At 46.3% G+C, this 17,798-nt stretch overlaps 1 pseudogene; it reads right to left on the bottom strand.

The window, feature by feature from the left end:
* Positions 1-353: 353 nt before the first annotated feature.
* LOC123095090 (putative cyclin-dependent kinase F-2) lies at positions 354-1,701 on the bottom strand (annotated as a pseudogene).
* Between the last annotated feature and the right edge of the window lie 16,097 nt (positions 1,702-17,798).

Raw genomic sequence — 17,798 nt, forward strand, 5'->3', positions numbered from 1 at the left:
CTAGTAGTATTTCACAGTAAAAAATTTGCACATGAAAAAGACAGTGGAAACACATACACTGAACTACATGAACAAGTCCAATTGCTGTACTAGACTACTAATACCATTATATCAAATCTTTAAGTTCTGATGAAATCTGCACCAGAAGGACATTTTTAACCATCGATACATTCATCACTCAGATTTCTGTTGCTTAGAGCATTTGTACTCCAGATTTTGGAAAAACCGCACATATTGTGCACTATAACTCACTGTAAGCAACATGTCAACACTACGTCAGAATTACACATCTCTGATTCTCTGAATGTGTGCAGAATGACACATGCAATTCGGAAAGCAGGCCAACACAACACTAATGCGCCAAAGGATCTACTTCTGCTTGATGATCATCGAAGCATTTACATAGATGGCTCATCCAAGCACAGATACATTTGGAGAGTTCAGTTACACTTGTTCTGCTGCGTTCCACACAGCGAGGGGAATTTTGAGTAGATTCTTCTGTGGCATGGCCGGCGGGATGAACTTGATCCTTGGTGCCTTCTTTACCGGAAACGACATTGCGCCGACCTTTGCCGCGGCGGTGGCGGACGAGGAGCAGCAAACCATCGGTGCTTGAGCGCGCCGGCCGCCGTCAGTCGCTTGTCGGGTTGCAGGTGAGGAGGCCTTGCAACACCTGGAATCCTTCGTCGGACAACTTCTCTTGAGGGAACAGTTCCCGCAGCTTGTTCTGCTTGTGCCCCGGCGGTAGGAGTCGTGGGCGGCAAAGATGAGAACTCCGGCCACGTCCTGTTGTCCGGCGTCCCGAGCAAGCGGAAGATGCTCCAGAGTTGGATGATCTCATTGTTTGTGTCGTCGTCATCGTCATCATCATCATCGCCGAGGAACAGCGTCTTTCCTGTGAGCATCTCGGCCATGACGCACCCAAGAGACCACGTGTCGACGAGCGCGTCGTAGTCTTCCTTCCCCAGGAGCATCTCTGGTGCCAAGTAGAACGCCGTGCCGGCCTGGGTGTAGGGCGGCAGCTCGACAAGGAGATCGCCAGCCCAAAGTCGCAGATTTTGACGAGTTCCCCGTCTTGGCCGATGAGGATGTTGGCCGGCTTGATGTCGCGGTGGACGACGTGGCGGTCGTGCATCTTCTTGGCGCCGGTGAAGAGCTTCCACATGATGGCGCGAACCGTGGACTCCGGGAGTGGCGGGCCGCCGCCGCGGCACCTATTCCACAGGAACTCATGGAGGGTCGGCGCGGCGACGTACTCCATAACGAGGCCGTAGGCGCCGTTGTCGGGTTCGCGCACCAGGCCCTCGAAGCCGACGACGTAAGGGTTCCCGTTGCAGGCCTCGAGGAATCCGGCCTCCCGCAGAAGCTCGGCGGGGTCGGGAGGCTCCACGGACCCGTCCGCCCAGTTGAGGTACTTGATGGCGACGATCTTGCCGGTGGCGCGGTGGCGCGCCCGGAGGACGCAGCCGAAGCCGCCCTCGCCGAGGCATGTCTGCTCCTCGTAGTCCGCGCTGCTCCGGATGTTGTTGATGCGGCTCCTCTTGGAGCGCGTCGGCGATCCTAGGGTGGTGGTGGCGTGGCCGGCGCCGAGGACGGCAGCAGCAGGTCGCTTGCGCGCGGCCATCGCCCTCGCGCGAGCTCGACGGACCAACTACGCGCTTCGGTTGCTGCAGAGGAGGCGAGGAGGATGGCAGCGGTGGATCGAGGAGGAGGGGAGGTGGGTGATGAGCTGATGGATGGATGGATCGACGCGATTCGTCATGGAAATACGCAGGAGCGGCCCCGATGGGAGTCGGATTCAAATTCAAGTCCGAGTTTTGGTTGGATTGCCGCCCGCGTTTTTACACTCAGATTGTCTATGTATTCACACATGTATCATTTAGTATGTTGTTATCAGCATTTTGGTGGCTGCATCCTCGGACCTGTCGATATGGGCCTATGATTTTATTATTGTGGCCATGGGGTTGGTACTTTATTCAGTTTTGCTCTGTTTTTTTGAACAGGGGCTTTTTTTGTCAGTTTGCTCTGTTGAAGGTGACATGCTGATATGTTGTCCTCTCATGACATGTTGCCAAAGAAGTATTAGGTGCCATGGTGGAGCATACTAGGGTCGCCATGTCATAAGTTCAAACAGCCCAAGTGGTAGCACACTTTAATAGGAAATGACTGTGCATCATGATCGTATCATAAGCATCAATATTTATTTAATTTTAATACAAAACACTCGCATTTTATTAAATAAAAACAATAAAAAAATTGCCAGTTGTCAAAAATACCTATTTCCAAACCAATAAATATTTGGAAAAGCGTCATATTCATTAAGTGGGTCCTTCGAAAAGTTTAATGATTAAAAGAATTTATTTTTTGGGTTTGGATTAAACCCTAATTATAAATGAAATATTTATAAAACATGCATTTATTTGATGTATTTTAAATCAAGGGATTTCACATGGTAATTTCTCATAGAACATATAATTAGCCTTCCAATATTATTAGGAAGGTATGGCAATTTGTTCCAAATTTTTGTAATGACCCATAACACACTTATAGTTCAAACCCATTTAATAATTAAATTAGTATTTTAGTCCATAGAGGCTACACAAACATTTAAATTAATTTGAAGCTAGTTTGAACCCCCCAAACATGAATTAAATAGGATTTACTGCATTTTAATTAAGAAAAACTAGCAAACCTCCTCGTGTACAGTTTAACTAAACTGCGCCCATGAGCGCAGTATAGCTGGTACCACGGCAGGCCGTCCCATATTCCCCTGGCCGTCGCCTAATCAGCCCTAACCTTCCAAACCTAACTCTAATCTCTCTTCTTTCCTCCTCTTCCTCCCGGGTTGTCTCCTCCACCTTGTCTCCTCTCTACTCGCCCCTCCCTTGTGTCGCGTGGAGACGGCGCAACCAATTGCGCCAACCATCACCCGACCAGACCACCGATGTCACCCCAGCCATCATCCGGCACTGGCGCCTCCTATGGAGCTAAATTTGGCATATCCCTCAGTAGGGTGCCATGGCTAAGCAACTTGGTGCGATGGTAACAAGAATAAGGGATTTACCCAGGTTTGGATTCTCAGGAGAACATAATACCTAACGTCATGCTTGGGTTTGCTGCGTTGGAATGTGTAGAGAGTACATTCAAAGTACCTAGAGATTTTAATTGTCTAAGTTGTCTCTATCGACTAGCCCAATCCCAGCTTATATAAGATACCCATGATGTGTGCGATTGCAACGGAGTTGTCTTTTGTCTTCCTCTCGTTCTAAGTCTCTGGAGGCACCCAGGATCCTGTGTGCAATTGCAACGGAGTTGTCTTTTGTCTTCCTCTAGTTCTAACTCCATTTTGGACAGTATCCCCCTCCTCGCAGTTGTTTTGTTTCCCCCATTTTGGACAGTGAGTCATAGAAAGTGATCATAGTGGCAGTATAGGTGTGGAAATAATCTTGGGAATCAAGTCATCGTGGTTCCGACCTAAAGGAAATATGCCCTAGAGGCAATAATAAAGTTGTTATTTATATTTCCTTATATCATGATAAATGTTTATTATTCATGCTAGAATTGTATTAACTGGAAACTTAGTACATGTGTGAATACATAGACAAAACATAGTGTCCCTAGTATGCCTCTACTTGACTAGATCGTTAATCAAAGATGGTTATGTTTCCTAACCATAGACATGTGTTGTCATTTGATGAACGGGGTCACATCATTAGGAGAATGATGTGATGGAGATGACCCATCCGTTAGCTTAGCATTATGATCGTTACAATTTCATTGCTACTACTCTCTTCATGACTTATACATGTTCCTCAGACTATGAGATTATGCAACTCCCAAATACCGGAGGAACACTTTGTGTGCTACCAAACATCACAACGTAAAAGGGTGATTATAAAGGTGCTCTACAAGTGTCTCCGAAGGTGTTTGTTGGGTTGGCATAGATCGAGATTAGGATTTGTCACTCCGTGTTTCGGAGAGGTATCTTTGGGCTCTCTCGGTAATGCTCATCAATATAAGCCTTACAAGCATTGTAACTAATGAGTTAGTTGCGGGATGAAGTATTATGGAACGAGTAAAGAGACTTGCCAGTAACGCGATTGAACTAGGTATGATGATACTGACGATCGAATCTCGGGCAAATAACATACCGATGACAAAGGGAACAACGTATGTTGTTATGCGGTTTGACTGATAAAGATCTTCGTAGAATATGTAGGAGCCAATATGATCATCCAGGTTACGCTATTGGTTATTGACCGGAGATGTGTCTCAGTCATGTCTACATAGTTCTCGAACCCATAGGGTCCGCACGCTTCACGTTCGATCACCATTTGTATTACGAGTTATGTGTTTTGATGACCGAAGTTTGTTCGGATTCCCGATGAGATCACGGAGATGACGAGGAGTCTCGAAATGGCCTAGACATAAAGATTGATATATTGGCCGGCTATTCGGACACCGAAAGTGTTTCGGAGAAGTTTTGGATAAAACCGGAGTGCCGGAGGGTTACCAGAACCCCCTAGGGGAACTAATGGGCCACATGGGCCTTAGTGGAGAGAGAGAGGGGCGGCCAGGGCAGGCCGCGTGCCCCCTCCCCTTTGGTCTGAATTGGACTAGGGAAGGGGGGGCGCCCCCTTTCCTTCTCCCTCTCCCTCTCCTTCTTCCCCCTCTCTCCCTCTTGGTGGAATCCTACTAGGACTAGTTGTCCAAGTAGGACTCCCCTTGTGGGGCGTGCCCTAGGAGGGCCAGCCAGCCTCCCCTTGCTCCTTTATATACGGGGGCAGGGGGGCACCCTAGAACACACAAGTTGATCTTTTAGCCGTGTGCAGTGCCCCCTACACAGTTACACACCTCGGTCATATCGTCGTAGTGCTTAGGTGAAGCCCCGCGCCGGTAACTTCATCATCACCGTTGCCACGCCGTCATGCTGATAAAACTCTCCCTCAGCCTCAACTGGATCAAGAGTACGAGGGACGTCATCGAGCTGAACGTGTGCTGAACACGGAGGTGTCGTACGTTCGGTACTTGGATTGATTGGATCGCGAAGACGTTCGACTACATCAACCGCGTTAACTAACGCTTCTGCTTTCGGTCTACAAGGGTACGTGGACACACTCTCCCCTCTCATTGCTATGCATCACCTAGATAGATCTTGCGAGATCATAATAATTTTTTTGAAATTACCGAGTTCCCCAATAATGGCATCTGAGCCAGGTCTATGCGTAGATGTTATATGCACGAGTAGAACACAAAGAGTTGTGGGCGATAATAGTCATACTGCTTACCACCAACGTCTTACTTTGATTCGGCGGTATTGTTGGATGAAGCGGCCCGGACCGACATTACATTACCGCGTTCATGAGACTTGTTCTACCGACGTGCTTTTGCACATAGTTGGCTGGCGGGTGTCTGTTTCTCCAACTTTAGTTGAGTCGAGTTTGACTATGCCCGGTCCTTGTTGAAGGTTAAAACAGCACACTTGACGAAAAATCATTGTGGTTTTGATGCGTAGGTAAGAACGGTTCTTGCTAAGCCCGTAGCAGCCACGTAAAACTTGCAACAACAAGTAGAGGACGTCTAACTTGTTTTTGCAGGCATGTCTGTGATGTGATATGGTCAAGACATGATGATAATAAATTTTGTATGAGATGATCATGTTTTGTAAAAGTTATCAGCAACTGGCAGGAGCCTATGGTTGTCGCTTTATTGTATGAAATGCAATCGCCATGTAATTGCTTTACCTTTATCACTAAGCCGGTAGGATAGTCCGTAGAAGCAATAGTTGGCGAGACGACAACGATGCTCGATGGAGATCAAGGTGTCAAGCCGGTGACGATGGTGATCATGACGGTGCTTTGGTGAATGGAGATCATGAGCACAAGATGATGATGGCCATATCATATCACTTATTTGATTGCATGTGATGTTTGTCTTTATGCATCTTATTTTGCTTAGTTCGGGCACATTAGGATGATCCCTTACTAAATTTCAAGGTATAAGTGTTCTCCCTGAGTATGCACCTTGCGTACAGTCCTTCGTACGAGACACCACGTGATGATCGGGTGTGATAAGCTCTACGTTAACATACAACGGGTGCAAAGCCAGTTTTGCACATGTAGAATACTCGGGTTAAACTTGATGAGCCTAGCATATGCAGATATGGCCTCGGAACACTGGAGACCGAAAGGTCAAGCGTGAATCATATAGTAGATATGATCAACATAGTGATGTTCACCATTGAAAACTACTCCATCTCACGTGATGATCGACATGGTTTAGTTGATTTGGATCACGTGATCATTTAGATGACTAGAGGGATGTCGATCTAAGTTGGAGTTCTTAAGTAATATCATTAATTGAAATTTAATTTATCATGAACTTAGTCCTGATAGTATTTGCAAATTATGTTGTAGATCAATAGCTCGCGTTATAGCCTCCCTATGCTTTTTATATGTTCCTAGAGAAAACTAAGTTGAAAGATGATAGTAGCAATGATGCAGACTGGGTCGTTATCTGAGGTGTATCCTCATTGCTGCACAGAAGAATTATATCCTTGATGCACCGCTAGGTGACAGACCTATTGCAGGAGCAGATTGTAGACGTTATGAACGTTTGGCTAGCTCATATGATGACTACTTGATAGTTTAGTGCACCATGCTTTACGGCTTAGAATAGGGACTTCAAAAACATTTTGAATGTCACGGAGCATATGAGATGTTCCAAGATCTGAAATTGGTATTTTAGACTCATGCCCCGTGTCAAGAGGTATGAGACCTCTGATAAGTACTTTGCCTAAAAGATGGAGGATAATTGCTCAACTAGTGAGCATGTGCTCAGAATGTCTGGGTACTACATCACTTGAATCAAGTGGGGGTTAATCTTCCAGATAAGATACTGATTGATAGACTCTAGTCACCATCACCAAGTTACTAGAACTTCGTGATGAACTGTAATGCAGGGATGACGAAAACGATTCTCTAGCTTGTCGCGATGCCGAAATCGGTGAAGGTAGAAATCAAGAAAAAGCATCAATTGTTTGATGGTTAACAAGACCACTAGTTTCAAGAAAAGGGAAAAGGGAAAGAAAGGGAACTTCAAGAAGAATGGCAAGCAAGTTGCCACTCCTGTGAAGAAGCCCAAGCTGAACCTAAGCCTGAAACTGAGTGCTTCTACTGCAAAGGGAATGGTCACTGGAAGCGGAACTACCCAAATATTGGCGGATAAGAAGGAATGGCAAAGTGAACAGAGGTATATTTGAATATACATGTTATTGATGTGTACTTTACTAGTGTTCATAGTACCCCAGGGTATTTGATACGGTTTCAGTTGCTAAGATTAGTAACTCGAAGGGGAGTTGCAGAATAAACAAGGCTAGTTAAGATGAAGTGACGATGTGTGTTGGAAGTGGTTCCAGATTGATGTGATCATCATCGCACTCTACCTATACTTACGGGATTCATGTTGAACCTAAATAAATGTTATTTGGTGCTTGCATTGAGCATGAATATGATTAGATCATGTTTATTGCAATATGGTTATTCATTTAAGACAGAGAATATTGTTATTCTATTTACATGAATAAAACCTTCTATTGGTCATACACCCAATGTTGATGGTTTATTGAATCTCGATCGAAGTGATACACATATTCATAATATTGATGCAAAATATGCAAAGTTGAGAATGATAGTGCAACTTATTTGTGGCACTGTCGTTTGGGTCATATCGGTGTAAAGCACATAAAGAAACTCCATAAAGATAGACTTTTGGAATCACTTGATTATGAATCATTTTATGCTTGCGAACCGTGCCTTATGGGCAAGATGACTAAAACTCCGTTTTGCGGAACAATGGAATGAGCTAGTGACTTATTGGGAATAATATATACCGATCTATGCGGTCCAATGAGTGTTGATACTCATGGCGGGTATCGTTATTTCTAACCTTCATAGATGATTTGAGCAGATATGGGTATATCTACTTAATGAAACACAATTCCTAAAACATTTGAAAAGTTCAAAGAATTTCAGAGTGAAGTGGAGAATCATCGTAACAAGAAAATAAAGTTTCTACGATCTGACCGTGGAGGAGAATATTTGTGTTACGAGTTTGCCTTCATTTAAAACAATGTGGAATAGTTTCACACCTCACGCCACCTGGAACACCATAGCGTAATGGTGTGTCCGAACAGTCGTAACCGCACTTTACTGGATATGGTGCAATCTATGATGTCTCTTACCGATTACCACTATGGTTTTGGGGTTATGCATTAGAGACAACTGCATTCACGTTTAAACATGGCACCATCGAAATCCATTGAGACGACGCCTTATGAATTGTGGTTTGGCAAGAAACAAAGTTGTCGTTTCTTAAAGTTTGGGGCTATGATGCTTATGTGAAAAAGCTTCAACCTAATAAGCTCGAACCAAATCGGAGAAGTGCGTCTTCATAGGATACCCAAAGGAAACTGTTGGGTACACCTTCTATCACAGATCCGAAGGCAAGATATTCGTTGCTAAAATGGATCCTTTCTAGAGAAGGAGTTTCTCTCGAAAGAAGTGAGTGGAGGAAAGTAGAACTTGATGAGGTAATTGTAACCTTCTCCCGAATTGGAAAGTAGTTCATCAGAGAAATCAGTTCCAGTGATTTCCTACACCAATTAGTGAGGAAGCTAATGATGATGATCATGAAACTTCATATCAAGTTACTACGAACCTCGTAGGTCAACCAAAGTATGATCCACAACAGAGTGGTATGGTAATCCTATTTGGAAGTCATGTTACTAGACCATGATGAACCTATGAACTATGAGGAAGCGACGATGAGCCCAGATTCCGTGAAATGGCTTGAGGCCGTGAAATCTGAGATGGTATCCATGTATGAGGAGAAAGTGTGGACTTTGGTGGACTTGCCCGATGATCGGCAAGCCATTAAGAATAATGGATCTTCAAGAGGAAGACGAACACTGATAGTAGTGTTACTATCTACAAAGCTCGACTTGTCGCAAAAGGTTTTAGACAAGTTCAAGGAGTTGACTATGATGAGACTTTCTCACCCGTAGCGATGCTTAAGTCTGTCCGAATCATATTAGCAATTGCTGCATTTATGATTATGAAATTTGGCAGATGGATGTCAAAACTGCATTCCTTGAATGGATTTCTGGAAAGAAGAGTTGTATATGATGCAACCAGAAGGTTTTTTCAATCCTAAAGGTGCTAAAAAGTGTGCGATCTCTAGTTATCCATCAGTGGACTGGTGCAAGCATCTGGAGTTGGAATATACGCTTTGATGAGTTGATCAAAGCATATAGTTTTATACAGACTTGCGATGAAGCCTGTATTTACAAGAAAGTGAGTGGGAGCACTACAGCCTTTCTGATAAGTATATCTGAATGACATATTGTTGATTGAAAACGATATAGAATTTTTTTGGAAAGCATAAAGGAGAATTTGAAAGGAGTTTCTCAAAGAAATACCTCGGTGAAGTTTCTTATATATTGGGCATCAAGATCTATAGAGATAGATCAAGACGCTTGATAAGATTTTCAATGAGTACGTACCCTTGACAAGATTTTGAGTAGTTCAAAATGGAACAATCAAAAAGGAGTTCTTGCGTGTATTGCAAGGTGTAAAGTTGAGTAAGACTCAAAGCCCGACCATGGCAGAAGATAGAAAGAGAATGAAAGTCATTCCCTATGCCACAGTCATAGGTTCTGTAAAGTATGGTTGTGCTGTGTACCAGACCATTGTGTACCTTGCCATGAGTTTGGCAAGGGGGTACAATAGTGATCTAAGAGTAGATCACTGGACAACGGTCAAAATTATCCTTAGTGAGCACTAAGGAAATGTTTCTCCGTGATGGGGGTGATAAATAGTTCATCGTAAAGAGTTACGTCGATGCAAGCTTTTACACCGATCCAGATGACTCCAAGTCTCAATCTGGATACATATTGAAAGTGGGAGCAATTAGCTAGAGTAGCTCTATGCAAAGCATTGTAGACATAGAATATTTGCAAAATACATACGGCTCTGAATGTGACAGACCCGTTGACTAAACTTCTCTCATAAGCAAAATATGATCACACCTTCGTACTCTTTGGGTGTTAATCACATAGAAATGTGAACTAGATTATTGACTCTAGTAAACCCTTTGGTTGTTGGTCACATGGCGATGTGAACTATGGGTGTTAATCACATACAGATGTGAACTATTGACGTTAAATCACATGGCGATGTGAACTAGATTATTGACTCTAGTGCAAGTGCGAGACTGGAGAAATATGCCCTAGAGGCAATAATAAAGTTGTATTTATTATTTCTTATATCATGATAAATGTTTATTATTCATGCTAGAATTGTATTAACTGGAAACTTAGTACATGTGTGAATACATAGACAAAACATAGTATCCCTAGTATGCCTCTACTTGACTAGCTCGTTAATCAAAGATGGTTATGTTTCCTAACCATAGACATGTGTTTGTCATTTGATGAACGGGATCACATCATTAGGACAATGATGTGATGGACATGACCCATCATTAGCTTAGCATTATGATCGTTACAGTTTTCATTGCTACTGCTCTTTTCATGACTTATACATGTTCCTCAGACTATGAGATTATGCAACTTCCAAATACCAGAGGAGCACTTTGTGTGCTACCAACGTCACAACGTAAAAGGGTGATTATAAAGGTGCTCTACAGGTGTCTCCGAAGGTGTTTGTTGGGTTGGCATAGATCGAGATTAGGATTTGTCACTCCGTGTTTTGGAGAGGTATCTGTGGGCCCTCTCGGTAATGCTCATCAATATAAGCCTTGCATGCATTGTAACTAATGAGTTAGTTGCGGCATGAAGTATTACAGAACGAGTAAAGAGACTTGCCGGTAACGAGATTGAACTAGGTATGATGATACCGACGATCGAATCTCGGGCAAGTAACATACCGATGACAAAGGGAACAACGTATGTTATGCCGTTTGACCGATAAATATCTTCGTAGAATATGTAGGAGCCAATATGAGCATCCAGATTCCGCTATTGTTTATTGACCGCGATGTGTCTCGGTCATGTCTACATAGTTCTCGAACCCGTAGGGTCTGCACGCTTAACGTTCGATGATGATTTGTATTATGAGTTATGTGTTTTGATGACAGAAGTTTGTTCGAATTCCCGGATGAGATCACGGAGATGGCGAGGAGTCTCAAAATGGTCGAGACATCAAGATTGATATATTGGACAGCTATATTCGGACACCGGAAGTGTTCCGGAGAAGTTTCAGATAAAACTGGAGCGCTGGAGGGTTACCGGAACCCCCCGGGGGTGTGCCACATGGGCCTTAGTGGAGAGGAGAGGGGCGGCTAGGGCAGGCCATGCGCCCCCTCCCCTTGGGTCTGAATTGGACTAGGGAAGGGGGGTCGGCGCCCCCCTTTCCTTCTCCCTTTCTATTGGAGATATAACTACTGAGTGTAAACCGCCCAGGAGGGGCCGGTTCACGCTCAATTATACTGAAGCCCATGAAGACCCAGAAGATGGCGCTTTACTATGAAGCTTAGAGGCCTGGAGCCCATAGTGGTAAACCGCCATGGTTATGTAACTTGTATTGTAAGATAGGAAAGGAGAGACCGAGCAAGACACTTGTATGATCCGGCCTCGGAACTCTGTAAACCAGCCGGGTGTCAACCCGTGTATATAAGGGGACGACCCGGCGGCGGTTCAGGGACAAGAAACAATAGCTCGAGAGCCAGGCATAACTTGTTTAGCTCCCTGGTCATTGACACCCCAATAATCCCAACACAACTAGACGTAGGCCTTTACCTTCATCGAAGGGGCCGAACTAGTATAAAAACCCTCGTGTCCTTTGTCCGGTTTAACCCCTTTAAGCTAACCCATCAAGATGGCTCCACGACTATGTCCTTTCATGAGGACATCTGACGTGATATTTCCACGACAGTTGGCGCCCACCGTGGGGCTATCGCACGATGGTTTCGAGTTCTTGAAGGGCAACTTTGAAGGACTCAAAGGGTACGCGGTTGCCCGGATGACCAAGAGTCGCCGCGGCAAGCTCTACATCAACGACGCAGGATGGGGCCCCGATGCCGGTTCAATTGAGTACGGGTACCGGGTCCCCTTTGGTGGAATTCACGTTTTCATTGGCAAGATCGGCGAACCGGGCCCTGAGCCAGACATCTGCACCGACCTCATCGAGATGGCTCAGCATGCAAGCCCCGCTCGGATTCAGCCTGCCATGAAGCGTGCATTCGTGGGATGTGTCCACGGGATCGGATCTGAACCGGTGTCTGAAGGTGAGACGGTCGCTTATTCCAATGGCGAATCATCTGCTGGTGAAACCGAATCCCTGTACCAAGTTCGTGACGGTGTGTTCAAGGGTATTCCAATGGCACCAGTATTTCGGAATTTCTTGAACTGTGAACCGAGTCAGAATCTTCATGGCCGGAACACAGCCAACTTTGCAAAATTCCACTGCGGCGGCATCCGGACCGGTAGCAGGGGCAGGTGGCTCCGCGCGCCGGTCGGCTCAAGTTCTCTCCGGTTTGATGGATGCCTGGGCCACCTTGTTGACCACGACAGTTACCCCAGCGACACAGGATCAGCACAATGCGGATGTTGCGAAGCTAAAGGATCAGATAACCCAGGCTCAGGAGGACCTGACAGCTGAGGACACTAGGATGGCTGAAGAAAGGGCCGCTTTAGATGCCCAGGCGCAGAGGATTCAAGCCGAAAATTATCGACTTTCGATGGATCAGAACGCTTCGAATCAAGTATTCAGGAGGAGACATCAATCTTGCTTGCCGGCGGATTACAATGCGATGAACCTCTTTGATATGCCAGGAGCAGGGACTAGCAATCCGGTAGCAGTGAACCAGACTATTGTGCCAAGGACCGGAGCGCCGGATCAACCTCAGGTGATGGGTCCACCTCGACGAACGGGCAACCCGCCACGGTATACCACACCCCCGCCGGGTCACTTCTCCACCCCTTTGGACAATATGATAGCAACAGCATCCCGGCTGGCAGCTATTCCGATAGAAGGTGAATCGCCAACGGCGGTTGAGACGCGGCAGTCCAGGGATCTTCTTGAAATGGCTATGACACAGCAGCAAGCTTACTTGTATAGCCGAGTCAGGGTTCACTCGACCCCACGTCCGAGCAAAAGCTATAGCAGGCATATAGATGAACCAGAGGTGTCCAACAGTGCACGGCGCCGTATTGTTCCTCAAGGACCCAATTCATCGCGTGGTGAGGTGAGTGCTCAGGACGTGGTGGATAATGGCAGAGCGCGAAGGGAGGCCGCTTTAGCAGCACAACATACGGGTCGTTATCAACCCGCCCCGGTTCAGCCAGCAGCGTCAGTAGACCGAGGCACCGGGCTTGCTTTCAGTTCTTGGGGAGTGCCGTGTCTTATCCCGGCTCTCCGTAATGTGTGACTGCCTAAGGACTTCAAGGGACCATGTAAGGTACCTAATTATACCGTTGATCAGCCACCCGAGGCATGGGTGGAAAGTTATGAGATGGCAATGGAGATGCTGGACGTGGATGAAGCGGCTTGTGCAAAGTACTTCACGATGATGTTGGAGGGAACATCCCGTACGTGGTTGAAGAACTTACCAGCTAACTCCGTCGAGTCATGGGACCAGCTGAAGGCCCGGTTTATAGCCAATTTCAAGGACACATGTAAACATCCTATGTCCATTGTGGACCTGGATGCCTGTGTTCAAGGGGAGAACGAATCAACAACTCATTGGGTGCGCCGAGTTTCAGAAGTTTTGCATTCATCAGACCGGATTAATGCCGACCAAGCAATCATCACACTGGAACATAATTGCCGGTTTAAGTCACTGAAAATGAAGTTGGGATGGCTCAAGCGCCACTTCAATGATATGGGCACCCTTATGGCCGCCTTGGTCAAATAGGGATCCCGATTCTGATAATACCAAGGATCCCGATTTTGATGAGGAGAAACCGGAGAAGGGAAAGAAGAACGGCGGTGCAAAGGGACAGCAGCACAACCAAGGAGGCCATGGGAATAACGGTAAGCGTAAAGCGGATTCAGATTTTGTGGCTAACGCTAATGTGCAGCTTCGTAAGGGTAAACCTCCCCAGCGTGGTGGCGGAATGAATCTGGAGCGTTTATTAAACCAGCCCTGTCCAAAGCATGGGACCAAGGAGGTTCCAGCAACACATCTTTGGAAGGATTGTCACATTATGAAGGAGTTCAAAAACTCTGATCTTTTCCGGTATCATAAGGGTCCATCGGGCGGTTCAGGTCCAGGTTTTCATGGTGGCGGCGGTTCAAACTCTGGATTTTAGAATAATCAGGGCAATCAGAACAACCAAGGTGGTAATAGCCAACAGAATAATCAGGGAAATCAGCAGCAGTCGGGTTATCAGAGTCACCCAAAGCAGTTGAATGGTGGGCAGTATCATGTATTCACCACTAGTTTGTGCAAGCATGATCAGAAGCTCCACAAGAGGGCAGTTAATGCTGTTGAACCGGCAGTTCCACGTTACTTGCGGTGGTCCGAGCAACCCATTGTGTGGAGCAGAGAGGATCATCCGCCCCGGGTTGACAATCCGGGTCACCTGGCCTTAGTGGTGGCACCTCAGGTGGGAGGTTACAAGTTCATCAAGGTGCTTATGGATGGAGGGAGCAGTATGAACATTCTGTATTATGAGACCTTTCGTTGCATGGGGTTGACAGACAAGAGTCTTAAACCGTCAAACACTATTTTCCATGGTGTGGGACCAGGTAAATCGGCATATCCTGTTGACAAGATCGCTTTGGAGGTTGTGTTTGGTGATGAGCATGACTCCCGGTCTGAAACATTGACCTTTGAAGTGGTGAGGATCCAGAGCCCGTATCACGCACTGTTTGGATGGCCGGCTTATGCAAAGTTCATGGCAAGGCCCTGTTATATTTATTTACAGCTCAAGATGCCGGGTCACAAGGGGACCATCATAGTTCAGGAAGTCGTAAGATTGCTCTGGATTGCGAGGAAGGTGATGCGGCCTATGCTGAGTCGGTTTGTGCTACAGAGGAGTTGAAACACTACAGGGACAATGTTGATCCGGCAGACATGACCCTCTGAAGAAGCCCACCACTGAGCATGACCCAAACCTGCATTTCAAACCGGCTGATGAGACTAAACTTGTTGACTTTGTTCCTGGCGATTCATCTAAACAGTTTAGCATCAACACAAATCTGGATCTGAAATAGGAAAGCGCGCTCATCGAGTTCATCCGTGAGAACCGGGACATCTTTGCATGGAAGCCTTCTGACATGCCAGGTGTACCGAGGGAACTCACTGAGCACACTCTCAATATTGATCCCAAGTTTAAACCGGTCAAGCAGTTTCTTCGCCGCTTTAACGAGGAGATACGCAAGGCAATTGGTGAGGAGGTAGCCCGGCTGTTGGCTGCTGGGTTTATTGTTGAAGTGTTTCACCCTGAGTGGTTGGCTAATCCGGTGCTTGTTCTTAAGAAATATGGCACTTGGTGCATGTGTGTGGACTACACAGATTTGAACAAAGCTTGTCCGGCCGATCCTTTTGCTCTCCCGCGTATTGATCAGATCATTGATGCGACGACGGGTTGTGAACGTTTGAGTTTCTTGGATGCTTATTCAAGCTATCATCAGATCAAAATGGCAGTTAAGGACCAGGAGAAGACCGCCTTCGTCACTCCCTTTGGAGCCTTCTGCTATGTTTCTATGCCCTTTGGGCTCAAGAGTGCCCAGGCAACTTATTAGCGTTGTGTGCAAAATTGTCTTCATACTCAGATTGGGCGCAATGTTCATGCCTATGTTGATGACATTGTGGTAAAGTCCAGGAAGAAGGAGACATTAATAGAGGATCTCAAGGAGACCTTTGACATCTGCGTGTTTACAAGATGATGCTCAATCCGGACAATGTGTTTTGGTGTTCGGGCAGGCAAGCTCCTAGGTTTTCTGGTGTCCAACAGAGGCATTGAAGGCTAATCCGGAGAAGATCAAAGCGATTACATCTTTGGCTAAACCGGCGTGCATCACATGATGTTCACGTCTGCAGGCGAATTGCAGCCCTAAGCCGGTTTATTCAGCCGCTTGGGAGAGAAGGCGATCCCTCTATACAGATGTGAAGAAAACAGACACCTTTGTCTGGAGTGATGCGGCTAATGCGGCGTTTGAAGACCTTGAAGCGGCAGTTGGCTGAACCGCCGGCCTTGCTGCTCCGGTTGACAAAGAGCCCTTGTTATTGTACGTGGCTGCTAATGCCCGTGCTGTCAGTGTGGCAATTGTGGTGAGCGTAAGGAGGTTGGCAAGAATATCCGGTTCATGGCCGGTTTACTATAATTAGTGAGGTGCTCATCGAGTCAAAGCAGCGATATCCACATTGGCAAAAGCTGGTATATGGAGTCTTTATGGAAAGTCGAAAGCTCAAACAATACTTTCAAGGCCATCCCATTACAGTGGTCAGTTCCGCTCCCTTGGGCGATATAATTCAGAACAGAGAGGCAACTTGCCGGGTTGCAAAGTGGGAAATTGAGCTTGGTCCCCATGGGTTGAAGTATATGCCTCGAACAACCATCAAATCTCAAGTACTTGTTGACTTCATCAATGATTGGACCGAGTTACAAGCACCAGAGGACAAACCGGATAATACATACTGGACTATTCACTTTGATGGATCCAAGCAATTGGAGGGCTCGGGGGCTGGAGTTGTCCTTACTTCCCCTCAAGGTGATAAAATTCGTTATGTCCTCCGTTTAATGTTCCCCTGTACTAACAATGCGGCTGAGTACGAGGCTTTACTCCACGGGCTCCGTGTGGCCAAGGAGATGAATTTAAGCCGGGTACGATGCTTTGGAGATTCTGATCTGGTGGCCCAGTAAGTTTCTGGCACTTGGGATTCTAAGGACCCGCTCATGGCGGCTTATAGACGCGAGGTGGATATTGTGGCGGGTCACTTCAAAGGGTATCAGGTTGAGCATATTGATCGGCGTAAAAACAAAGCGGCAGACGCTTTGAGCCGGCTGGGATCTCAGCGTAAACCGGTACCTCCCAACACCTTTTTAGATATCTTGCATAACCCGTCTGTTAAGTTGCCTATAGAGGAGGATTTAGCTGTTCCTGATCCGGAGGCCCAATTGGTGGCCGCTTTACATGTTGTGCCGGATTGGACGGTTCCATATCTGGCGTATATGAACCGGGGCGAGTTACCAGATGATGAAGTTCTGGCCCGACAGATAGTCCGGCGATCCAAGTCCATGGTTATTCACAATGGCGAGTTACACCGCTGCAGCGTTTCAGGCGTATTTCAGCGTTGTGTTTCTCCTGAAGAAGGCCAGAGATCCTATGGGAAATTCATGAAGGGGATTGTGGAACCATGCCGGTTCAAAGTCCCTGGTTTCTAAGGCTTTTCGTCATGGGTTCTACTGGTTGACAGCTCATGCTGATGCGGAGGATCTGGTAAAGCGGTGTGATGCTTGTCAGAAGTTCTCATGCTGAGCTCATGTTCCAGCTCAAGAATTAAGGATGATTCCTATCACTTGGCCGTTTGCCACTTGGGGGCTTGATATGGTGGGACCCTTTAAGCGTTCCAAGGATAAGAAGACCCACCTGCTGGTGGCGGTTGACAAATTCACTAAATGGGTTGAAGCGGAGCCTGTCAGCAAGTGTGATGCGGCTACGGCGGTTCAATTTCTCAAAAAGATTATCTTCCGCTTTGGCTTTCCACATAGCATCATCAAGGATAATGGCACAAACCTTTCTAAAGGTGAGATGGAGGATTTCTATCAG

This window comes from Triticum aestivum, chromosome 4B (assembly GCF_018294505.1).
Source record: "Triticum aestivum cultivar Chinese Spring chromosome 4B, IWGSC CS RefSeq v2.1, whole genome shotgun sequence".
Lineage (NCBI taxonomy): Eukaryota > Viridiplantae > Streptophyta > Magnoliopsida > Poales > Poaceae > Triticum > Triticum aestivum.